General features: G+C 39.2%; 2 long non-coding RNA genes across 2 annotated transcripts; both read right to left on the bottom strand.

Moving 5' to 3' along the window:
- Positions 1-3,038: 3,038 nt before the first annotated feature.
- On the bottom strand, positions 3,039-26,187 carry LOC116787612. Its single transcript, XR_004357345.1, has 4 exons — positions 26,100-26,187; positions 11,482-11,519; positions 5,079-5,196; positions 3,039-3,695 (listed from the first exon to the last, which is right to left on the bottom strand). It is a non-coding gene; the product is annotated as an uncharacterized LOC116787612 (long non-coding RNA).
- Positions 11,541-16,425, bottom strand: LOC116787613. Its single transcript, XR_004357346.1, has 3 exons — positions 16,285-16,425; positions 12,018-12,162; positions 11,541-11,641 (listed from the first exon to the last, which is right to left on the bottom strand). It is a non-coding gene; the product is annotated as an uncharacterized LOC116787613 (long non-coding RNA).
- Positions 26,188-26,948: the final 761 nt, after the last annotated feature.

Raw genomic sequence — 26,948 nt, 5'->3', positions numbered from 1 at the left:
TGATTACTCACCTTGCATACCTTCACTGATTTATAAATAAACAAACCAGATATGCTTTAGTGTTCATGGCACGAAGCTACATGAGAGCAAGCCATGCAGGTATTGGCTGACCCCTCTTGCTCAGTGTATGATTCAGTCCCTCATGTGAGAGTACTGGGCTGGAAAGATGTGTCAGATTAAGAAGAGTAAGAAATGCTCCATGCTCTCTTTTTGTAAAGGTTTCATAGCATTCAGTCTATGAGAAGCCTGCCCCCTGCTTCTTCCAGACTCTGGATATAATAGGCTATTGCTAGAAACCAAATTACTGAGATGTAAGGAGTTACCAGCTGGTAGATAAGCTGTGCTACCTAATTGCGTGAATGCTCCTTGTCTGTAACAAGAGAGGAGTAAAATGTGTGAGCTGAAATTATTGGGGTGGTTTGTATAAGAAATAAATATTTTATTTTACTGAGCCTCATCTCAATGCTACTTATACAAATTGCAACTCTGACCTTTGCAATGATTTAAGCTAATGCTTTTATATTCCACCTATGGATTAGGTGACATATACACATACAGCCAGCCACTGCAGCTCAATGACAAATGTAAACCTATGGAAAATAATTACGGAGACTCAATTGCTTGTGATTATCTTCCCATATCTGATATTTTGTTCAACTTGTGTCAAAAACCATAAGAAAGAAGTATGCTTTGAAATTAGGAGAACTGAAGCCGTTTGTAAGTTTGAATAGGATTTCCATGTCCATAACCTGAATTGTTTATGGATTCAGGGACATAGGAAATATAACTGTGACTGGGGAACACAAACAGGATATAATTTATTAAGCTCATTCTACTCAGTGTATTGGCTACAATGTCGAACATCAGCTTTTTTTTTTCTTTTCCTATTTTTGAATCCTTTATCTTGGCCTTAGTAGGAGGTTTGCTGCTATAGACTGGAAGATGGCTATTAGCAGATCTAAAGATTCTAAAATCAAATAGCAGATTCTATTTGATTTTGCACTCCTGTATGTTTATCACTCTTATTTATTGGTTTGCAAAGTCCTTGAAGAAACCAGTGCTGTGCTCTTGGAAATATCTTAGTCAAAACAGTCTTGAGACTTTTCTACCTCTGCTCAGTTGGTTGATGTGATATATGACTAAAACTCCTGAAAGGGCTTTAGACTTCACAGATGGACAGCATCTCTAAAAGAAGAGAAAAGAAAGCAAAAAGTAGAGACATTCAATTGCTACAGCACTTTTCTTAAGTGAAATCCTAGGGGCTAGATTGCATGTCACTCCACATTGTGTTCACTTAAGTTACACCACTGGAAATTGTAAAGCAGATATAATTTGCTTCCAGCTCTCCGTACAGCAGCACTTCACATTATTACCAGCCACTGCTGTTAGGGGCCATTGAAGAATCGTGCAAGAGAGTTTTTTTTCCCTCCCTTAAGGGTATGAAATTGTCTCCTGAAAGAAATGGTACAAGTGTCATTGCATGGACTTTCTCTCATTAACTGAGCACTGGGACAGTCTTGAAAATGTATAGCAGCCTGGCGACCTGGGGGTCTCCTCCACCTCTAATTTCTGTGATCAAGGAGAAGAAGGATAGAGGTACAAAGATTCCTGGAGCTGATTGTCTCTCCCAGGAAAATGTCAGTCTAAAAGATTTTCCAGTACCTCTCACTAGCAGTTTTGACATGTGAAATTCAGATGTTTCTCTGAGCTCTAGCTGATGTTGTTGATAATATTTATTATCACAAATGTCAGGACACTGTCCCAGTTGCTTCATTATTGAGCTTTTTTTTACATGACCTTCCACAAGATTGGTCTGCAGTGCTTTGTGAAAATTCATAAGGTCTAGAATGAGTTTCCTGCGGTGACAGGACAGCAAATGATTAGAAATACTCTATCTCCACAAGTCATATGGTCAGCAACACCAGGGCCCTTAATACAACTCTTCTGGAGTTGCTTTTGCCCTGTTTTCTCTCTTTAATCTTTGACCTAAGCAGTTCAGGCTGAATGCTTGGGATGCCTTTCTGATAGGTTTTGGGGAGTTATATTTAAGTGCTTGCAACATGGGGAACTCAGGTATAAAAGGTTGTAAACCTACCTCTGGACACATTTAGACAGACCTTTCAAAACAAATAGGACCTCTTTCGTTGCTAACTTGACTCCAGACAATGTTAGTGATATACTGGTTGATTCTGCTTTGCAAAGATTCAGATACCTCTTGAACGCTTCTTTGAAAATTCTGAGCTAACAGAGAAGGGAGAAGGAAAATACTTTTTTGATAACTGTCTTAAAATACTATTTATCAGTGTGGTAAAGAACTTAGGAGTCTACTTCCTCTCATCTTTTCTTTGAGATGGCCACGTGCACTTCTTTAAAGTTGGTGTTGAAACCACCACTTTAGTAGCATTTTAACTTAGTTTTGCTTCACTAGGATGACAAACACGTGTGCATTTTAGAAAAACATCCTAAGCAATTGGGAATTTTTTTTCATCTAGATTTGCTTTCCTCATGTCCCAGCAATAGTACAGCCTGCTCTCCTGCTGCTAATGCTGAGTAGATGTAATAGATGTTTTCATCTGTCTTTTATGGGGCTTTCTCAGATCCAACAAATATCTTAGAATCAGGAAATGCACAAAGAGACATCTATTATTTTATGATACTTCCTTAATTCTAAGCATTATCAAGGCTCCAGTAATTGTGCCTATATCTTTTTTGGCAAGCTAATACAATCAACCCTGCTACTTCAGCTCATTGATTATCAGTATGGGAATATCATGTTCCGACGAAATTGTTAACTGTTAATAGGGCACAGTGCTGAAATATTAACCCATTTTGTCTCTCCAGGGCATTATAATCAACAGATTGAGTAGGACTTAAAATGTATGTGTGGAGAGTCTACAGTACATAGCACACCAAACTGTGACTTAAAACACACTCTGAAGAGATCCATTCTTTTCATATGCAATATGTAACTGGAATGAGAATTAGAGACAGAATATTTACTGATCTCTCACATGAAGATGTAAAAAAGATGTCTACTACTGCACCATCAATTGTTTTATTCTGCTACTCTGGAAGAGATGTAAGTTATAAAGGAAATACCATAATGAACTTTCCATGTAGATGAGCTAAATTGAAAAGGAACTTCCGCTAGAGTGTATTATGCAGATCGCCTTATTCGTGTCTCTCGTATGCTTCTGCACAAACACCAATCTTCTTGCTCTTAACTATCTTGCCACTTGCTACTTTAATCAGTAAAATAAATTCTAGTGTAATGCATGAACCTTTAGTGAGCTTCCACATTTCACCAATCATTATAGTAGCAGCTAGAAGAAAGGCCCTCTTTCGTTAAGAAAACCAAAATACACCACAGCACCCTTCCAGCTGCCAAAAGGTGCTAGTTATATCTCCAATATTGCCTATCTGTCATTAACTTTCTCTCTGGAAGGCCCATCCTAAGGTATAAGCCAGAATCAGAATACCTGATATGTTAGCTGCATAGTTTTGCTGATAGCTTTTGTTTTGTTTTAGAAGAGAGCTTCAGCCATCTCTATGTACCTCTAGGCTGATTTTTGTCTGATTCTTTACAAAAAGCGGATGAGGTGAACATCCTAGGGATGATAAACCAAAGACAAGAAAAGATTTTATCTTTCTTGCCAGCTTCCATTTCTGCAAGTTACTGAGGCAGCCAGATAATCCTGCAAAAAATGAGGTAAATCATAAGGAACATCACAGTTTGAATGGGTTTTGTCTTTCATTTACCTGACAATGCCTTAGATGTGTTCAAATGCCATTATTTCTGTAATCTCTATGACACACAGTTCTGATAATTAAAAGAGATTTCTTGCCCTTAACCTCTTGTTTTCACAGTGAGTGTGTTAACATGAAGCATTGCCCAATTGCTAAGTCTAGGTATTGATTATTTCAAGCTGTACATGGACTAATATAGTTTTCCTTGTGGACAGACTAATGTATTTGTCCACAACAAAGGACCAACAGATGTACATCTTTTCTTCAGAGCTCAGAGATTAATTTTTAGGAGGAAACTAGACAAAATGACTTACACTGCTGTTAAGCAGTTTCTTTCTTTGTTTTCTTTCTTCTCCCACTGAGGGGACCAGTTATAACATAATACTTCTGTTTTTGCCACAAGAAAGGTAGGGATCCTATGCTTCAGCAGAGGAGGAAACACAAGCTTTGTAGAACAAAGAAAGCTTGTGCACTTTTTATTAAAAAATGCATTTTACAACTGAAACATAACCTGCAGATAAAACAGCTGATATGGCTATTTTGCTGGTTGTTAAAGGGTTTATACTACATTAAATTGACTCCCATGGGTTTAATTTTTCAGTGCTCTTACAACCACCAACCTTTCTTATTGAGAAGGTCAATAGGCACAATGTGAAGCCTTGTAAATCATTGCCTCGCTATTTTTGTAATATATAATGTGACCCTTTTCACACACCTTAAAATTATAAACCAGAGCACATACTGTATATCAAACAAATAAATCAGCTGCTATAAATACAGTCTTTCTTTTGGTTCTGGACAGATTAATTCTACTGCATTTCATATGTTTTAAATTGGTTTTGGCTTCACAGGCAAGATCTGTTTTTGTATTCAGAAAGTAGAGACCCTGGATTTAATCTATTTTAAAAACCTAATAGAAACAAAGTGACCCTGAAAGCTTATTTTAAAATTATTCCACTAAAAGCCTTAACAACTATAAACATTAAATAAATAAATAAAATTAATTAATAAAATCTGGTAAGCTGATAGAAACTTTTGAAGTGAAATTTTGAAAAGGAGAAAGAATAAGTGAGAATTAAGCTTAACAGTGACCTGATAACCTATTTAGTGCTCCAGGGATGCTTTTTTCCACAGGTGTATTCACTAGCCATGTTTCACAGGTAAACTGAAATTCTTGATGTGACAACTGGGAAAACTGACTCACTGAAGGATATGTTTTATAATAGAAAACTGTAGTGTTATGAGGAAAAAGTTGTTTTAACCAAGAGACTGTTTACTCAGCTACACAGAAAAGCAGGATATTTGTACTTCATATTCTTGTGTGGTTTTACCTCATATTCTTCAAGCCTATTACCACCTGCATATCAGGTCCATGCTTACAATCTTCTGCATCAGTCAATAGTGAGAAATTGATGTCCTTGGTCTTAATCCTCACAGTTTCTGCCTCTGCTGTTGGAGGAAAAAGGACAGATCAGAGGCATTTGAATGGGAACATATGTAAGAAAGGCAAATTATTAGAATTAAGGTAACGCAGCCTTTAAAAAAAAAAGAGCTGCAAAAGCTCTGAGACCTGTGAGGCTTTGTGTTTCCACAGTGTCAACTCCACCCTGCAGAAGACTTTTCTCAAAATATCCCTCAGTCACAGTCTACAGTGAAGCAACTTTGGCGTTGGACACTGTCAGTATGGGTGGAGGAAAGGAGGTGATGTATTTGTTGCACATGTGCCTTTCACAATGCTAGCAAATTCCATGTTGTGGACCTGAACCAATGATGAGATGTCCCTTGAATTTCAGCTGTGTGAGTGTTGTACAAAGGCTTCATAACTGTGTTCCTGTGATGACCTGATTATGCTGCTACTGATTTTGCTGCAGAAGTTTAATATGAGAATTTGTCTGTTTCCTATTTACATTTTTATCTATTTCATTATGACTTCATCACCTTATTGTCCTAACGATTCTTTTGTTCTTCGTTCCTTTATTTCATCTATCCCAGATTTTTACAGTATTCATTGTTAAACATTCGTGGTTCATGCTTACTGCAGTTTTCAAGGACTTGGAGAGACACACTGACTGAAAGTCCAGTAAGAATGTACTGCAGAACAAACATGAGGTTGTTAGACCAGCAAGACCCCAGTCTTACAGGGTCCAAGACAGCTGGGAAGTGCTGTTTATTGGTAAGATAGTCTTTTACCTAGCTCCATAAAAGAAATTAAATTCAGAGTACAATGCTTCTTGCATTGACTTGTATCCTTGTACAAGGCCAGGCAAAATTTGACATAAAATACTTCCCCATGAGAAGAATTTGATATATCTATAGATCATGTCTAGGCTGACAGCCAAGGTGTGATCTGTACAATTCCCTGATATAGACTTGCATTATTTTTTTAGAGAACACCTTTTTTTGTATGTGGTAAGTTATAGCTGACACTGTTCTACAAAAAATTGTGTTCAAGTTATGCTGTAACCATAATTAGGGAAAAGGTACTGCTTCTTCTTTGTGGTTCATTTGATGTAAGGGCCAAAAAAGTTTGAATTCAGTGATCTCTTGATCAAATCAGGTCTGCTTGCAGTTGATATTCTAACAATTTTAATTCATGAAAATAATCTGTATGCCTACATTTACTTTATTTCAGGCAGAAAAATCCCTTTGATTTGAACATCTAAGAGTTTTCCTCTTCCTTTTCCTCCACCTCTCCAGGGAGCTTCCCCAAAAGAGTTGTCAGATGTGCCCTTCAATTCCTAGCCTTTTCTCTACAGTTCTTCCAAATATGTAAAGTAGACCTGGATCTCAATCTGACTCATGTCTGGTATTTTATCTCAGAACATGTTTAGAGGCAGAAGCTGAGATACAAAATGCTGGGAGTCCATGAGTTACAGCATGTAGTATAAATATGGAAAATATTTTCTCCCCTTTTTTTTTTTTGCATTCTAACATACGCATTTTGCACAAAAAAAAAAAAAGACAAATAAAACTTACTTTACAGAATGCATACAGCTGAAAAATAAGGCATAACCCCAACTACTCTTGGTTCTCAATCTTATCTGAAAAATTCCTGAAATTTAAATGCAGATCTAATGATTTTAGGATAAAGCTCACCTGTGTCAGTCTTATTAGACTTATTAGGCAACAGGCAGAACCCGATGAATGGGAAATTCCATCTGAATATGAGGAAGAATTTCTTTACTGTGCAGTGACCAGGCACTGGAACAGGTTGCCCATAGAAGTTGTGGAGTCTCCCTCACTGGAGATATTAAAGAGCCGTCTGGATGCAATTCTGTGCCAGGTGTTCAAAGATGACCCTGCTTGAGCAGGGAGGTTGGACCAGATGATCCACTGTGATCCCTCTGAACCTGACGCATTCTGTGATTCTGTAATATAAACACTGTGATAGGAAATGGCCTTCCTATGCCAATACCCACTTTAGCTGCAAAAACTGGGCTCAGCATCATCTTCTCTCTGTTCATTTTCTTTTCCTTAAGAACACTCCACTCCAAAATGAACAAAACCCAAACTCAAACTTAATTTTTGAGACCTTTTAAGCTTTTACTCCAAAAAAGTTAGTCCCTCATAGTTTGGTAAAAATACAGTACCTCAGTCAATGACATAACCTACTAATTTCAAATTTAAGATTAGTTGTGGGGCACTTGGATTAAATGCATTTGTAAATGTTACTGTGATAGGCTACAATATAAGAAGAACTTTACACATTAGAGATTTACATGAGATTTTTGTGAAAATATTTGGCAGTGTCTTACCAGTATATCTAACACATGCCTGTAAGCTACAACATTTTAATTGTCACACAAGGAAAATAAAATACAAACATTAAATATGTGAACAGTTAGTACAGCAATGAAACCCCAGGTAAGATTTTTTGTAATCTAAAAAAGGAAAGTAAAGACTAGAAAATTTATTAATTAATTTACCTTTATCAAGTTTCCTTTAGAAATTTGTTTTATATAATGAAATATATACATATGATAGAAAAATATTTTACTGACAATGAAATATCCACAATCTCACAATAAATACAGTCGTGTAAGTAGCTATGCTATAACTGCCTTAACTTCAAGATTCTTAGGAGTCAGTAATAATTACATGATGTATTCATTTATTTTTCTATGTTAAAGAATATGCAATTGAATTTGACTGACGTTAGCAAGCCTGAAAGCTTGTTTAAGCTTTCAAAATACTTCAAAATACTAAAATAATCAGTTTTTACAGCTTTTAAAATAGAATTTCAAGAACATTGGAGTTTTCCATTGAAAATAGGTGTTCTAATATATACATTGATGTCACTAGACAATTATGTAATTTAAAATGTAGTTCAGTATCTGAACTAACCTGCCCTCTCTAATCTATGATTCAAACGATGTTGAATGTTAAAAGATTTTCATTAGTTGAAGCAATGTCATATTGATTGAGTGTAGTAGTCTTTTGGGAAATTTCTCAGATGTTTAATCAAAACGGGAGCTCCCAAGGGCACGGGAAGTTCCTGTTCTACCCTGTTGGTTGTGGAGGCCATGGCAGGATCTCTTCATTGATCCTGGCAATCATTCACAATGTGGGTGTCTGAAATGGTATAGTGCTGAAAAAGTCCTTATTACTCATGCTTGGATTTCAGCTCCAGGGTTTTACAGGTATCAGTGTGTGGAGCACAAAGCAGCTGTGGCAAGGTGGAGGGCTTAGAGAATTGCAGAGGTGGGTCTCTTTCTCCTCCTCCTTGAACCCCCTTTTGTCTCCCTCTCTTTCTATTGCTTGCACTCCTAAAGATATACATGGCACACTGAAAGAATGCTTGGAAGGTTCTGTAACATTGTACTTTCTCATCTTATTAGGAAATTGGCTTTCCTATGGACTTCTGTTTTCCCTTTGCAGCTGTATAAACAGGAGCTTGTGGGCAGTGAAGATTAAGGCTCCTCCCTCCCTCTGTCATTTACCATTTTTAGGGTGTCTGGTGGGCCCATCAGACCTTTTCCCTTATTGAATTCTGTACAGTGTCAAAATGACATGTCGCAGTGAGATGTGATACAGCAGTGTTCACAGTGACCCTCTGTGCGGAGCACAGGGAGGAGAGACCAGCAGACCTGTACCAGAGGCAGCCTGGTTATTCTGGGCTGCACAAGTGCCATCTGTTAAGGTGGTTTCCCTATCTTGTCTCTGAGAAGATTCAAATCAATGCTGCATAACTTCATGCCACATAGTATTCAGGGACAGATCTATGCATGGCTGGCATTCTGATAGCCTTCTCAAAAGCAATTTTTATTTCATTTATTTTTAGATTCATCGAAGGTGCCCTAGTGACTTACTTCGGTGCAATTTAATAAAATGCACAAAGTTCTGTCTCCTTTTAAAGGCAAAAGACTGAAAGATAATTGGAATGAGATCCTTCCCAACTCCCCTCACCATCTCAGAGAAAGGAAGCATCCCACATCCCACTGGCTGGAAAGGCACCTGAATTTAGGTTGCTTCCAAGAACGTGGAGGCTTCTTTCTTTAGAGGACCCACTGAAATACAAGGATTGCTAGCGCCAGCACTCAATATGACCCCAGTTGCCGTGGACGATCATGAGGTGAAAAGCGGAATCCCAGACAGCCAGGCCCCAGGCTATATTTGCCTTTATCGTGAATAGAGGCAACACTTCCCCATGCCAGTCCAGCGTAAATAAGAAGCCAAAGTGTTTGGTGAAAAGTTGACTTCATATGTTCAGCTGAATTGTGGTAGACACCATCAGGACAGTGCCATTAGGATGTAGGTCCCTGGAAGTTAGGGCAGCCCCTGGGAAAACCAATACCAAGGGACCCTTGGCTCAAGGGCTGTTCTGCATGCCCTTGGTCAGCGGTTAAAGTAGTGGGCTTACTGCTCCTGACTCATTCAGACATCCCCTCCAGGAAATTTTAAGAGTCTAATTTAAAACAAAAGGCTTGAATTTGAGTGCCTAAAATGTGAATTGGGAAATGTTGGTTTTCAGAGATGCTGAACATCTGCAGCCTCTGCTGAGCTCAAAAGGCACAAAGGGCGGCAGCCAAATGCTGATCTGTAGGAGAATATTATATTTGAAGCCCAGCTACTCACTTACTGCACTAGACTTGGATTTGGATGCTTCACTTAGGGAACCAGTAAATCATTATGGCCTTTGACATTGAATTTTGTGTTTCAGTTTTATATTCCATGAGGCAATAATAAAATTTACCTACACTATTTAGAATCAGGAAAAAGCTATCAAATGCATCATGAGCTGCATCATCGCATAATTGTACATTTTTGTTGTGATTATATAATAAAAAATAATATACCATGCAATTAAATCTTTAAAATCCCTGTGATACCAATTTCTTTTTTTTTGTGGGTAAGCTGTTGTCACAGCTTATATGCCTATGCTTATATGCATATGTTTAGCAAAATGCCCTTGAGAAATAAAATAGCATGTGAAACTCATTTTTTATTTTGTGGTAAACTTCATAACACTTTCTCAAATTCCATCCATCTGATGGATTTCCAGTTTATTTATGTTTGAGAAATAACCTTATAACCTACATGTGACAGTTGTTTGGGTTTTATTAAGTGCCCTGCTCACTGGTTTCCTTGTAGCATTACTCACAGATAATTGTTTGCTACTACAGAAAGCCAAGAAAAATTATTATTCTGTATTTAACTATGGTGTCTTCCTTTAGCCCCATGTCACTTAGAAGCATTTTGCACCAGGATGGTTTTGCTTTTAAATTGGAAAAACAAAATTGTTTTTTTGTTTTTCTTCTGTAGTTGGCTCTGGTATTCAGTGCTTTGGAACAGGCAGCTTTCTTTTCTAAAAACAGTTTGCCAGCCCTTTAATTGGCTTCTCTTTAAAGGAGTATTTCTATGTAGAAGCTGCCACCTCTATGAAGAATGAGGAGATAAATTGATTTCCGTGTAGAGTTCAAGGAAAGCTGTCAGAAAAGGAGGAAACACATTGCTGGTGTTAGCCCTCTAAAGAATTCCTCTGCTGGGAATCAGAGAAATAACTAAACCTAAATGAATTTACTAATAAGGTTAATTTAAAAATTATTCTAAAGGATTGTTATTACTATTATTATGAGAGAGGTTTATTATAACTTTTCCTATTTTCAATCTCAAATGCCAGCAGTAATGACATTTTCCATGAGAATGATATTCATTATAGAGCCCTAGGGCTGTGCACTCTCCTCACCTTTTTATCTCTGACTCTCTCTGCTGGTTTTAATTCAGCAAAAGGTACAATACAAATGTCCTTTCATGGGACACAAGCCATTGCACACATGCCAGCTTTTATGAAAGCAATTGAGAGTCTGCATGTGAAAATGCACCTTTGGCTAAAATAGTGTCCACAGCAATGGAACTGCCAGATGTTTCATAGACACCACTGATGTAAGAATACTGGAAAAGATAATGCTCCACATCACAAATGGGAGCTTTGGCTGAAGGCAAAATGAAGAGAACAATTAGTATTCCCAGCATAATGGGACAAAACAAATGCTGCAATAGGTGTTCCGTATTATTAAAAGGTATTGTGATAAGGGTTCTTCTGCAAACACAAAGGCAGAATTATGCAGAGCAAGGTTTTAATCTCAATTATTTTTCATGCCTTTTATTGACAAATAGCTAATGAAAATTACATTTTCACTGTATCTTATCAAGCATTGCTAATGAAAAGCCCCACTGTTTCGCACATATGTTGGTTGCATCATTTCATAAAATTTTCAGCAGCGTATGACTTACCAAATAAAGTCGTCGCTCAGGCCTTATTTCCTGTCCATCTGCAACAAATCAAAATGGACACTGAATTAATGCTGATTATTGTCTGTGTTTGATGAGGTCTCTTCAAGATTTTTGTTCTGCCATCTTTAATGCACTCTGCTTGAGGGACTTCTCTGATTTCCTATTGTTACCAGGAAAAGATGAGATATTACAAATGTGTCCCTGGTCTCATCTAATTTATACCTGTGAGAATTTTTTGCAGGAGTGAATAGAAATTAAAAAATTGGGGAGATTCATCATTACTTTACAAGACTCCTAGTCAGAAGGGCTTGCAAATGTAGAAAAATACATATTGTTTGTTCTGTGTCTTTAATAGTAAAACTGAAGTGTTAGTATTTTAAGTAGTTGTCATAGGCTCAGGAAACAAAGAAAAATTTAATCTTAAAGCACTGAGATGAGTGCAGAAAGACATACTAATTGCAGTACAGTATTTACAACTTTGCAGATTAGTATCTGCATTTCCATTCTACAACAGAGAAATTGCAATCTGATCTCACACTTTTCTTCTGGATGGGTCCAAGAGCTGAGTTATTGCATAACCCTTCACCTGGATTTTGTAGGACAAGGCTGGCACAGGAGCATGTTCAAGGATAAGGCTCAGCAGAGCCCAGAGGCATTTCCCTGATGTCCACTCCAAAGCACCTGCACCTCAGAGAAGGTCAGGGTTAAGAGGCATCCTGTCTTTTGCACACCTATTGGTCAAGTTAGACAAATCCCTACACATTGTTTTATATTTCCTGAATGCCAGTAATACTCGGCCACATGTTGGTTGCCTGTGGAGAGGTGAGACCCGTCAGCATCATATGGGAATGTAGCCTGGGGGCCAGTATTTAGCCTGCTGCCAATCTTAAATCCTTTTTGGGCTCCACCCCTCTGTCTCTATTTTTTATCCTCCTGTACCACCCCACATCAAATATCACAGGTCATTTTCAGATGATTTTTTTGCTGTTTTTTTTTTTTTTTTTTTTTAAGTATCTTTCTTCTCCTCCAACTCTATGTCTTTCCTGCATAACATTTGCCCTGGGTAGGTGAATTTCTTCTCTCCTATCTCCTTCTCATTTACCACACAGAGTATCAGAGCTGATTGCTACTGGGGTCTGAAAACAACCTGAAACAGAACAAGAAACCATTAACATTCTTCAAGCAAAAGTTATATGCAGGGAGCCAGGATGCTCTGTTCTGTTTCAGTAAAACGAGGTATCACCAATGAGGTAGCTATAAATGAGCTCATGGTGCCATGCCATTATTCCCATTTCCCCTGCACACTCATGATGAAGTACAAGGTCTGTCCTAGGCCACACCATTTTCAAACATGCTAAAAGCATAGTGAAATAAGCACAGAATTCCTATTGCTCTGCACGGTTGTGATTAGATATAGCTGCAGCATTAGATTATTTTAGTTGTATTTGGAGAGAATGCAATAGGAATCACAACTTTAGCTGTCAATTACAGCTGCATTCTGGAGTGTAGGCAATCTCAACTAATAATAAAAATATTTAATGAACACAGGTCTTCTTGTTGGATAATATACACAAGGGGATTGTTAACCATCCTGAGTTTGCCTCAAGCTATGTAAGGGCCTTGCAGAAGTGTCGTGGGTTAAAAAAGGGTTTCCCCTGGAGTTGGAAAATGGATAACTCCAGGGGGTGGTGTTCTTGGTGTTGACCCAATCAGCGCCCGTGCAAAATTAAACATATCACAATAGACCAGAAGAGATTACGTAGTTGGAAGAGAGGTAGCCATGTTTTGAGACCACGAGGAGAGAGGGGCCAGGGAGCCCGGCTGGGGGTCAAGACCCCCCAGCCCCCAGCTGGGGTTGTGGAAACTTGGAACAGTGTTAAACTGGGCCGAGTACTGTGGCCAAGAAAGCTGGGGGAAGTTTCTTTGGTATGAGTGGACAGCCAGAGACACTGAAGTGGCAGCATAAGCAGCACTGAGTAGAGAGCTGTGGCTGACAGCCAAGAAGATAAGAGGGAAGCAGCAAAGACGGCATGGAGCCAAGCTGAGAGACACGGAGCTGTCCGATGGAGAGAGAGAGAGAGGACCAAGCTTAGTAGAGACTGTTTGGGGTGAGACTTGGCTTTATTTCCCCAAACCCTTGAGACCTCTTTTGGAAGGAGGGGATGGACTTCCATTTGAAGGGAGTTCTGAAATGCAGAGATGTCCTGGAGCTGGACCAGGATGGCCAGAAGGAATGAGAGGGAAGTCGTCTTCCTTTCCCCCTGCCCTTTGCCATGTTGGCAGTTTGAGACAGAGCAAAGGAGCTCTGGTAGAATGCTTGGGGCAAAAACTGAACGGAGAACCCCTAAATGTTCTGACCCCGGGGAGGAGGGGTGGAAATCCCCAGAGGAATCTCCCGAGAGTCTGTCCCCAGGGACCGGAAACCTTTCACAGAACGGAGGATTAAAGACTTTGAGCTTTAACCTCTGTATCTTGTGAATGTCGACTGTGGTGATAACAAGTTGTTTCTCTCAAAGCCCATAGATGAGACCTTCGGTTGGAGCCGAAGGGCCAAGAGGGGTGAGCAAAAATCCCTGTGTTGTAGTAAAGAGAGAGAGATATTTTCCAGCTACGACAACTCCAGCTACGACTGCTGCCTTGAAGAGGAGAGACACTGCTGCCTAGAGAGTGGAAAAGACCTTTTCTTCTTTCCTTCTGAACTTTTATTGGAGGGAAAGGAGGGACTTGATCTAATGTAAATATATTGCTTTACCATAGGAGAGATAGTTAGAATTGTTGTATATAATGTATTATAGTATTTATTGTGTAGCAATAAATTTGATATAATTTCCCCACGCTAGTAGATGTGTTATGTCTGGAAAAACCCTCTCACACTGAAGCAAATTGTGGGAGGGGGTTTGGAAATTTGGAAATTGGATTTTTTAAAAGTCTCAAACCGCAACAAGAAGATATTAATTTTGTATGTTAATGTTTGTATCATCAGATGTTCTTATTTACACATTGCAAACTACATTAATATAGTTTCTATGTGTTTCCTGCATTAAACATACAATCTTCTTACTTTCACTGGTGAAGCCATCTTCATAAGTGTTGAATGGTCACTTTTATTCAAAGTTCATAACTAGTCACTGTTTTTTTGGGGAAATCTGACTATGTTCAACATACTGTGATGTTGATGAGTCCTGTGGCAGCAATGGAGGTAAAGTGAGCCATCTTCTCACTTCAGGTGAATGTCCTCCCCAAAGACCTTCAGGAGAACAAGGCCAGGACTCCTCAGGACTCATTATATGAGAGAGGTTGGGTTGAAGGGCTGGCTGAAGCAAGAGAGAAGCACTGCTCTTCAGTCACTGGAAGCGGAGCTCAGTAAAGAAGCATGTTTTAGAAGCCTGGGCAAATTCTGTGTGTAGATGTTGGCCACTGCCTATGGTTGCTTTTTTCATATCTTCCTGAAGTAAAAAACTGTAGTTCCAGAGTATGTCCATATGGCCAGCTTTGTTGACTCAATCAAAGGGACCAAAATCCCTTAGTTACTGCACTGTATGCCTGGAAATTAATCCACAGCCTCTGAATCAGAACAAACTACATAGGTCTGTTGAGAGGCAAACTTGGACACAGATCAGAGGATAATGTGTGCCAGAGTTCTCACCCCAACAAGCACACACAGATGTGTACAAATGCGAACTGATAGGCAACACTGAACTGGGGACTAATATGGACATATTTTGGAGGGAACTACTCTGAAGTTTGTCAGTGAATGAGACATTGGCCCCAAGGGTGAAAGGTTTAGGAAAAGGCAACCAGGAACAAACCAGTGCTACAGTCCTTTAAAGCAGAGGACACGGAATGAGGAACTGAATCCCCTGACTAGCGAAGGAGTTCTGCCCAGGCTTCAGGTCTGCATGTGTGTGCACAACGTGAAAGGACGCCAACAATGCAGCAACACAACTTTTAAAAGGAGCCTTTCGCAAGATGCTAAAGAAGCTATGGACTACATGACTTTCACAGGCTGTCTCATAACAAAGCAACCTGTCCAGCTAAATTGGAAATAACTATCTAGTAGACCATGTAGCTGCTCAATAAAACATGCAATGGCCAAGAATGCCACATTTCTGATCCATTCTTGGCTATTGCCTTAACCTTTTCAAGTGGTGCTTGTTTATTGCTCTTAATATGTTGCCGTGGGATTTATGGTGCTGAAAAAATCTCCGGAGCAGTTAATTAGGGGTGAGATAAGAAAGGGTTTATTTTGCCAAGGCAGTAGATGTTACACGACGCGCGCCCCTGTGCCCGAGAGGTTACATTTTATAATACCATCCATCCAATCCCAAATGTGTCCACTCTGTGGCCTTTGCTCTGGACCGCCCCAGGGTCCACCCCCTGAAAATGGGTCTGGGGTGCATTTCGGGACCACCAACTTCATCACCTTCACCATCATCAGAGCACAAAGGGTACATAGTTACCTAATTCTTGACTTCATTTTGTTGTTCAGGCCCTGATATGCTGTTCTGCCAACAATCTAGGCCTTGCCTTGACAAAAGACTAAACATTTCTGCTAGATTCAGGAGTAGGGGTGATATAGGGAGCATAGAATGGGGTAAGAGGGTTAAGGAATGTGTAAACAAGGGTGCTAGAGGGAAAGGGATAAGGGACAAGGGACAAAGGAGGGAGGGTTGCTGCTTTTAGAATCTACTTATAAAACTTATAAGGCTTACCAATATTAGAAAAATAAAAAACCATTAGGGGCTTAAGGCATCAATACAACTACCTGCATAAGAAACAGTGACTGGTAACACAGCGTCTTACTTTAATTTATACCTCTTCAATTGCATCCCCTAGAAGCTCTAAACATAGTCTGGAGATGCCTGCTCTCAGCAAATAAAACAAGATCCATGCATGATTTGATTTTCATGTAGTCTCTGAGATAGAACTTGATTTATGTTTGATGTAGTTCTCACAAAAAAAAAAAAAGAGAAAATTAGTATGCAGCAAAATGCAGGCACACAGAGAGCTGGACACTATTTAGATTTAATGTTTGCCTGTTTCTGATTTATTAACCTAGTACAGATGCACCTGTTTCTTTTCAGTAGTGCCCTATTCTCTCTCCAGTTTTCCACTTGCACTGCCAGAGGCACAACAAGAATAGCTGGCTTGCCAAAATGTGCACAGTACCTGCTGGCTGGGGAAAGATGAGGACCTAAAGTGGTCACAGTCTCATTTAAACACAGGGATATTCCTGCATCCTATAGCAGCAACTAAATCCATCACACTTTATTTCAACACAGTGTTTTAGCAGAAGAGATTAAGAAGACGAGGAATCATAAGACACTAATTCTTCATAGTTCTTCTATGGGTTCCCTGGGTAATCTCAGGGAAGTCACATGGACCATGGTTTTCAACCCTGCATTTGCGAAGTTTTGTAAAGCTCGGCTTTACACTTGACCCTACACTGGGTCTTAAGCATTCAACATGTGCAGCTCAGTACTCCACAGCCCTATCAATGGATAAGGATAATGTATGGGTAGGCAACACACTCCATCCCATCATTCACACAAACACATTCTGTTGCTGAGGGCTACTTGCAAAGAGAATTAAAAGACTATTTCTCCTGGCAAGGAGCAATATGACAGCTGAGCTACAGAGCAAATTATTTCTCTTTGTGTAGTTACTAATCATCAGGTCAGGGATCTCTCCTTTACATCTAACAACTGTGTGCTCACTGAAAACCAACAAGCTAAACCCAAGCTCTTGTAAGATTTTATTTTAATGAATCCCCTCCCTCCAGTGCATCTGAAATTCAGCTGAAATTGCCAGCTTCCCTAGTTTCAGATCTGAACAACAAGGTTTGACATGGCTTAATGCCCATAAACAATCAAAATAAAAAATGCTTTTCTGTTTTAAAGTGTTGCACAGCTTGTGAGGAGACTTTCTGGAGATGGACTGTATCCCCAGACACCATGTCTGAGGATGAAGGAAAATGTGAGAAAAGCAAATCAGAGGCACTAAACACTTTAAGGGATTTCATTCAGCTAATATCCTTCCAATGTTTCAAATAGCAGCAAGAACTTCTGTGCATTGGCCAGGGTCTTGTGGGGCAGAGGCAATCCCATGGCCACCTTACCTCAGGGGGAACGAGGGCTACTGAACCCCCAGCTGCCATCCTCCTTGTAACACCTTCCACTTTCTCAAGGTCGCTGAGCAGCATCTGCCTCCTGCACCAAATAAACCCCCTGAAGAGACACAGGCAGTGTTGACTGCGAGCAATGCAAGGCAACAGTACTTTGTGCAAGAACACATGCTTTGTGCTTCACAGGCATTGCTCATGCTGATGAAATTGTAATTCTTTCTGAGTGGGGATATGATCAGTAAGCAAACTTACTGCAAGAATCAGTTAAAATATTTAGTTACTTTGGTTATTGAAATAAGAACTCTGAACAATTTCTGAACCTACATAATATTCTTGTGGGAGAAAATTCTCAGTCTCTGGAATATATGGATATTCTGTTCTGTTGTGGAATAAATACAACTTTCCTCTAACATTTTAACTAAAGATTTTCTGAAAAATAACAGAATAAACCATATTGAAAAACCTTTACCCCAGGCTACTATGAAGAAATGAAGAAAAAGTGTTCCAAATGTGAACTAATGAAGTACAAAGTAATGAATATTTAATTTGTATAATTTACCAAAGTGCAGTTAGGAATCCAAGTGACATTCTTTACAAACAAAGTGTTCATTAGGCCTTTAGTGTAGCTTGCATGCAATCATTAATTTTCTTCCCCATATTACTATTACTATGGTATTACACAAAGGTGAATGAACATCTCATGAGAGTGTCTAGAAGGTTCAAAGGAAAAAAAAGGAAACGAGGAAGGTAGTGGTGTCTATTAAATTTAAATAAGCTACCTGTTTACAGTGAAAAAGATAAAAGAGTAAGCACAGCAGAAGAGCAACTGAGAAAAGGAATAGAAAATGTAATTGAGTTTTACATTATGGGCTTCTTCACTTGGCAGTGTGAATATTATTGAATTAGCTCTATTACTATAAAGATTACACAAAAGTAGAACAGTGTGAAGGCTTGGTATGAAACTTTAACAATATCAATGGAGGTGAGATAAGTGCTACCAAAACTGTGCACAGGAATGTATCAGAGAAAGAATATAGTGGGATTTTTTTTTAATAGAACTGAACTATGATGTGATGTGAATTTTAATAGGAGGACACAGAAAAATGAAAATGGGAACAGCTAAAAAAGTCCATGCACAAAGGGAAAGATTTCACAGCCACAACCTGCACAGTAAATATCAAGAGGTGAAATATTTGTCTTGAAGAGAATGTCCTTCATACCATAGCTTTATTTAACAGACTATCCCTTGACACATCCTCTCTGTCTCTAGCTTAAAACGTTGACTCTGGTACAAGGTCACATATTTACCTGAAATATGGATTTCACATTGTTTCATAGATTCTAAGTGAGAATTAAAGGTCAGCAGATTTAAATTACTGAATGTGGATCTAAAACCTGTACTTTTTTTTTGACTGCAGAAGATTGAATCAAAGTGGCGCTGCATTGTTTCACTCTCTTTTCCAACTTTTCCTTCTTCACTGCAACCCAAATTTATATCGGCTCCTTATACATTATTTACTTAGCTACTGACACAGATTTTTCTGTAAAGCACCTCCACAAGGTGTTTAAGTAACCTCTAAAATCATAGCATAACACACTTACTATTTCACACTTTTCTTCCAGAAGGTACCATGGATATTCTGTAAAAATAACTGACTTAAAATCAGGCTGCTTTTTCATTACCTCATGGAAACGGAAGAGTGGGGCTGCTGCACAGGAATGCTTACTCTGGCACCAGGGATCCTGATTAACCATAAGAAATACTAGTGCCTCAGGCTGGCAAGAAAGTCTAATCAGGTATTAAAAGAACATTATTTTGACAAATTATACATTCCAGGAGTGTATATAGGCAGCATGCTGTGTTCTGCATTTTGTCTTCCCCATCTCTGAATGAAAGAGTGAATTGCTCTTGCCACGGGTCACCCCCACTATTCCCGCACCTTACTCAGCACTGTAAGTTAGCAATGCAGCCCAATGGAAGGAGTTTTGGACAGCTGGCAAGCAGAGTCCAGGGGGATTTCCTGCCTGTTTGATGTAACTCCTGTCCACCCAAACACGGAGCAGGCAGGTAGTAGCAGGTTCCTGGTAGCCTCCCAGGAGCTCGGCCCTGGTAACTTCAGGTGTCAGCAATGGAAGTGCCCAGCAGGGTGCTGGACTCATACCCTCCATTTAGCAAGCTATTTGCAGAACAGGGAAACACAGCATGGAAATATGCAAATGATGATCCATGAGAGACTATGACAGAGAGCGAAGCAATTAAAAAAGTGAAATTAGAGGAGAGATGCAACCTACTATCTAAACATAACAAGTGATAGGTCCTGAACATAACTGTATATGAATGGACAATTTTCATGTTTCCACACAGATATCACAGAATCAGAATCACAGAATCAACTAGGTTGGAAAAGACCTCTGAGGTCATCGAGTCCGACTATGACCCAACACCACCCTGTCAACTGGACCATGGCACTAAGTGGCACATCTAGTCTCTTCTTAAATACCTCCAAGGACTCCACCACCTCCCTGGGCAGCCCATTCCAACATCTGATCACTCTCTTTGTAAAGAATTTCTTCTTAATGTCTAACCTAAAACTCCCTTGGCACAGTTTAAGACTTTTGTCCTACTGCTGGTTGCCTGGGAGAAGAGACTGACTCCCACCTTCCTCCAATCTCCTTTCAGGTAGTTGTAGAGAGTGAATATTTCTCTTGCTGTCTTAATTTAACAGAAAAATGAGTAATTCCCGTCTTTTGTTCCTCAAAGAGACCAGCAGTGATGTGACACTAAGGAAGCTGAAGTGAGGCACTAGGATCTTGAAAGCAGAGGTGAGTTGAGTCCATAATAGCTGCTACAGTGCAGGGAAATGTCATTGACCTCACTGCTCAGGAGTGTATTAGCCCAATGCCAAAAGACAAGCTTAATTTACTACCTCAATTTGCAGCAGACTCCATTTCCATGCGCCGTAGTTGGGCATATCAATACCTCTCCTGTCAGGAGAGTGCAGGCTTTTTTTTTTCCAACCTTGTGGTAATGCCTACTCCCTTATGCAGGTTTGTCTCTATCCCATCCAAGCTTTCTGTGTGCATTGGTGAGGAAATAACAGCTCTGATCACCAAGTTAACAGTACATGGGCTTAACTGAGACCTGTCATGATGACAGTTGCTTCATGTTCTCGACCATGTCAACAATCCAAATGCAAACACCACAGAAAGTGTTGTAGCAGGGATTAGGCAGTCTCTGAATATGCCAGACAAGACCCAGCAAGACCAGGTTTTGCATGTGTCAGGTTGTTACCATGGAAAAGACAAGACAAGACAAGACAAAGGAAAGTTGGTGGCATAGAGAAGGACATGGATGTGCACAGGGAACAGCATTGAACAGGCATGAGCTGGGCATGGTGAAGAGTGGAGTGGTGTGGCCAGGGCAGCTGGCCCCAAGTCAGAAAACAGCTACCCCGTACTGAGCATTCGCCTTCCAGTCAGCACTGTGTTTTAGCCAAAGCCAAATGACAAAACTGGAACTGAAATGTGGCCAGTGCCTATAAGTAGCCCTTCTCCTGATGAAATAACAATGGTGTTTTGATGAGTAGAACAGCAGATGGACATTTTGGAGGAAAACTTAATATAAAATGACAAATTTCTATGTTGGTGACAGTGGGGTTTAGGTATTATCCAAACATCATCTGAAATAGTGGCAAAAGAGAGGTAAATGGCTACAATGCAAGGTATGGATCCAGAATATCCAACCTCTTCTTACAGGTTTGCTCTACCACTGCACCAGTTTTACCAAGAACTATTGACTGGATCATTTTGCAGGGAACTATGTTCTTCTGGTTTCCCAAAAATGACCCAACAGCAATGTTGGTATTGAAACAAATGGTGTCTGATTCTGCTTGGCAGGGAGTGGGATATTATTCTTTACTGTTAAACTGTGGATGAAATGTAAATATTTTCATTGTGTCTAGTGCTTCTTCGATGCAGCTGTGCAATACTCCTCAGCTGAGCAATCTCCTGAGAGTGGTGTTTGCTCTTTGGCCCTTGGGACTTTTCAGGGTCATGGTGGCAGCATGCAGCTCTCCCTTATAGTGGGATTTTGATAAGGAATGCTTCCCTACTATAGCTCTAGAAATATAATGAATTAGACTGAGGTGTAAGTAATTCGTATTGATGCATTTCCAGCCCCAAGGCTGGGAGACCCCCTAATTCCCTGCTTTCTCCCTCTAGCAGAAAATGGGAGGAGTTCCCACAAAAGAAATGGGGAGAGAGCGCAGACTTGAAGGTAAGCCTGGCTCAGATGAGAAGATTAAAGGCAATTTGCTATTCACATTGAAATGACTTCGGAGCAATGTTCTATAAATATTAGATATTTCATCAGTTTATTTTTATCATATGTAAGCATATTCCTTCTCCTCCCTGAACATAAATGAACTGACTTAATCCTACTCTTTTTCATTTAATAGAATTATTATTCCTTTTGCATCTCCCCTGCTGCTTCATATCACTGCTGAGTATTTATTAAGAACTAGTAAAATTCATGGATTTTGCTGGCTTGCCAGGTACCAAAAAATACAGAAAGTGGGCAAAGGGCTTACTCAACAGGGAATGCTATAACACACTATTAGATTATTTAAAGAAAAGTAGTAAAATTGTTGAAATGAAACAACAATTTTCATATCTCATGACCCAATCTTGCAAAGGGCTGACGCGGCAGTTTGCAAAAAAACCTGGGATGATAAGCAGGAAGACTGTGGCAGTTTCAGTGGCACAATATGACATTATGGGAAACACTCAGGACCAGGAAACACAATTTTTTAATATGTTTCATTCCGGGGATAAGTCTAATATTTTTTCTCTGAAATACAGAGTTTACATTGCAAATTGAAGACCCTAGTCAAAATGCTCTCCTCAGTCTTCCCCATTCCCAACACCAATTTCCTTTTATTTTTTTCCCCCCATTTTTCTTTTTTCCTTATTTTTCTTTTTTCCTATTTTCTTATGATTCCTCCAAAATCTTTCACTTTCTCCAGGGACCTAGTTTTTAAAACTGTTCTCCAAAAGAGAAGATAAAGACCCCACTCCTCAAAAAAATCTGTACATTTAATTCGCATCTAAAAGATGTGGGCTCATGTTAACATGTTTGATATTTGCAAATTCAAAATGTATCTCGCAAAACTTCTCCAAAAAGGAATTATATTAATTGTACAGGGAAAATTCCCAGCTCATATTTCTAGTAAACATATCTTGCAAACCAGTATATTATTTTGATAATTTTGTTTTAATTTTATGACCACATCTTAATTATAATAAGTAACAACATATGTAAAACCTTTATCATGTTAAAAAAATAAATATTTTTTTCAAACACCTGAATATATGTAGGAATCATCCAAATAGTGAAAAATGTCCAGGGAGACCTTCAGAAATAATTAAGAATGTTTTATTCAGGTGTTAGTAACATAAGTGAGCCAAAGGTGGAAATCACTCATTCACCTCCCCTTGATACTGAGACTACTCTCTCAAGCCTAGTCTCTGGCTCCATAAAAAGGCTATCTTTGTTTCTCGCAAAAATATTAAACTATCGCATCAGAAAAGATGACACACACATAGATCACTTGAAAGATTTCTCATTGCTTCCAAAAATGCCAAGCTTCACTGTGTGCACTGGGAGTGTCTTCTAAAGAGAAAGGCACCAGGTTCCTTCTTCTACCTGATTCCAGCAGAACTAAAGTTGCAAAAATGAACATAGAATAATTCAGGAGAAAGAATTGAGGAAAGATATTATTGTATCATTAAGAAATTACATCCCGCTCAGGAAAAAGCCTCCAAAATAGTAGAAATGACAAACACAGAGCGAAACTCTCTAATAATAGGATTTATGGCTCTATGTTTTATTTCATGTGGGTACCTTATACTTAAACAAGTAAACTGGCATTTTGTGCCTCGAAGTGTCACTTTGCATCCATAATACAGGATTATTTAAAGATTCCTGAATGTATTCTTTGCCTTGTGTTTGTGTTTCTGTATATTTACACATATATAAATAAAAATGTACATATACACTATACATATACATACTACATATGTATGCTTTATGCATAAACACACACACATGTATATATATATCTCTGTCCATCCACAGATAGATATTTAAGTTCTTCCCAAACCTCGTTTTGTGGAATGCACTGGGTATTCTTTATTTTTCTTACAAAGCCATTAGGATGTAGAAAGCCATGCGGAAGTCCAGCTGTCATACAGAGCTTCGTGTTTAAAATGGTGATCAGTCCCAAAAAGTAGGGAGAGTGTATGCATGCAAAAAGCATGTCTGAAAAATTAAAACTGATTCAGTGCCCTCATTACCTCCATCAATGATGTATGGAAGGCAGTAGGATTTGTGGTCTGGCACCACTAAAGACTGATTCAAGAAAATTAACAATATGGGACCATGGTGTAAAATGTCTTGATTGGCCACTCAGAGAAACTATAAGAACCACCATGCTGATGGCCTGGGAAGACCTTGTAGATTTGCAGGACTCACAGAACATGGAAGGATGTCCAGAAATAGGGAACAATAACCCACATTACAGATTGGTTTAACTTAGGGCAACTGGTAGTACAAAAGTTTATATGCATCTTCATTTAATGCAGAATACATGCTTTCAGCTCTGGATGGAAACTTTCAGGAACAACCTGAGTAGGATGAATGTGTAGGTCTGAGAAACTAGTTTTGTAAAGATCCTAAAAAAAAAAAAAATTGTGGAGGAAAATAAGGTGAGGGAGTTGTGATGTGACCATCATTTCTTCATCACCTGTTCAGGATATATAAAAATCTATAATGGGACATACGGATCTCAGTCTATGACTTTCTGGAAGAGTAGAGCCTGAGCACCTGTGAACTTCTCAATCAGACGATCTATCTCATTAATTCAACCCATTCACACTATAGATGATTTGAGCTGGAGCAGCAGCTGAAATACTCTTTCACAAGGTAAAGAAAAAGGGTGCAGGTCATGGTTGTTGCTGTGCTTATGGTCCGTCTTGCTCTTCACCCTACTGAATAGTCACTGCCATAGGTGAGCTTAAGGAAAGCAAATAAATTGTCATTAAGCAGATTCTACTTAAATGAATAATCACATGGAGAAATATCACTGGAAGGAGGAAAAGGGGTATGAAAAATGTTTATGGCCAATTAAAAAGTGGAAACTTCATACAGAAAAGCAAGGATTCTGAATTTGATATACTCATGGGACCCAAGGAAGAGACCCAGAGGTGAGGCAACAGGAAGTTGTGACAGCGAAATTTTGTCTTATCTGGAAGAGTAGGTGTCTGAGAGGCTAATAAGTCATCTCCAAAAGAGGAGAGAGAAAGTCTTGTCATTGACAGTGCTGGAGGTTAGAGGAGCAGAGATGATTTCAAGGGCAGCCTTGAAATTTCAGTTCTGGAGGTACTCTGATATGTAATGGCAGCCAATCCAAGGTGAAACATCCAAGAGAAGGAGCATGAACCTCAGAGCAGGCATGTGCAGCAGAAGTAGAAGTTAACTTGAGAATTGTTAATACGACCAAATGGATGAATCTACTCAGCCATAAGGAGAAGTCTAGAGGAAAATGACAGTCATAGACAAAGAACTTGTACTATTATTCGTAATTAGATATGTCTTTACTTCCCATTTATCAACACCTCATTTACCCAATGTGCAGGTTCATAGGCAGTTAAAAAAATGAGGAGCATCCTGGAGCACTAGTCTACAGAACAGAGTAGAGAATGTATGGTTTTACAGGGGAGACAGAAGCAGATAGTTTAAATGGCCTTCACTGTCCCGAACACTAGAAAAACTAGGCACTTCTCACTGTACAAGTTTAGAAGCTGACTGCAAACTTTCACGCAGACAGAAATACGACATCTGTATGTAGAAGCATACAGATGCATACAGCTTTTAGCTCTGCCAAAATCTTAACGCTGAAGGTACTCCTTTCCTGATTTTCTCAGGACTGATTCGTTAAAGCACTGTCATTTTATTGTACTTCCTATTTCAACCAGGTATTTAATAGTAAACAATTTACCACATGATGTCTAGTGAATATTGAAGACTCGTTTGTAACGAAATAAACTAAAACTGCCTGTCTAAGATTTACTTGGCTCCCCGCCAAGTCCACAGACCCAACACAAAAAAAACTCCGGCAAAGAGCTAAGGAAAAAAACTATGAAAAATCAAAACTAGCCAAACTATATGAAAATAAATGTATTTATGTTATATATAGCTATATACACGTATTGGCCTCATAAGCCACCAGCGTGCCTGCAGCAAATGTGGATAGTGCCTTCCCAAATCTTCGTTCGCGAAGCCTAGCCATGATGACAGTTGAAATACTATGTATAATCAATTCCAAAAGGAAAAGGGAAGGCGGGGGGGAGGAAAAAGGAACAAAACCAAAATAAAATATACACGATCAAAAAGTCAATATCTAACAACTAAAGAATTAACAAAAGAATATCTTACTACTCTCCTTGGGACAGCACAATCACGCTGGACAACCGCCGGCACCTTCCACCTCCCAGGGTCCTACTAGGCCTTGCTAGGCCCCACTGCCCCACACGGCAGAACCAACAGCAGGGAACTCGCACCTCCAGAGCCACGGAAGGGAAGAGGACGAAGGCCTCTCCTCCCTTCTTCTTTATACCCCTGGCTTATGTAAAAATCATAGTGAATACTGGGTAATCTGGCCACTTCCTTGGTTACAAACTAGTCACCAAGGAAGGCCTAGACTAAAACTACCACACTGCCCAAAGTTAAAAAAGCAAATATGTAAAACAAACCTTTGCCTTTGAAATCAATTAGTTTTGAAACATCTCTTACACCAAAGCAAAGCAGGAAAGCAAAGCAGGAAAGCAAAGCAGGAAAGCAAAGCAGGAAAGCAAAGCAAACAAGGATGCTGGAGAGACAGAGGATGGAACCAGACCAAATAACAGATCACAAACCTGGGGAATCAACTAATATGCAAATAGTGGTAATCAACAAGGATAACAGGAAAAGCGTGATCAAAGCTAAACTCTTCTGATATGAATGACTCCTGTGATATGCTGGAAGTGCATTAGCACCCTGTAACCACAATAAAAGAGCCAAACAAAGTAATTCAAATCAAAGAGTAGCACACAGAAAGAAAGAATACATAATAAAGCAACACATGGTAAGCAGGTTCCACCTCTTGCCTACAATTAACTCAAGAAAGTGAAAAATGGTCTCACTGAAATGCATGATATTAAAGCAAAAATTAAGGAGGGAAAAAAACCCAAACCCAATAATGACAGGAAAAAAACAAACCAGCAGCCAAGATTCTGCATAAAAGAG

Source organism: Chiroxiphia lanceolata, chromosome 5 (assembly GCF_009829145.1).
Source record: "Chiroxiphia lanceolata isolate bChiLan1 chromosome 5, bChiLan1.pri, whole genome shotgun sequence".
Taxonomy (NCBI): Eukaryota; Metazoa; Chordata; class Aves; order Passeriformes; family Pipridae; genus Chiroxiphia; species Chiroxiphia lanceolata.
Note: the sequence above shows the minus strand (reverse complement) of the source record. Positions and strands in the feature narration are given on the sequence as shown.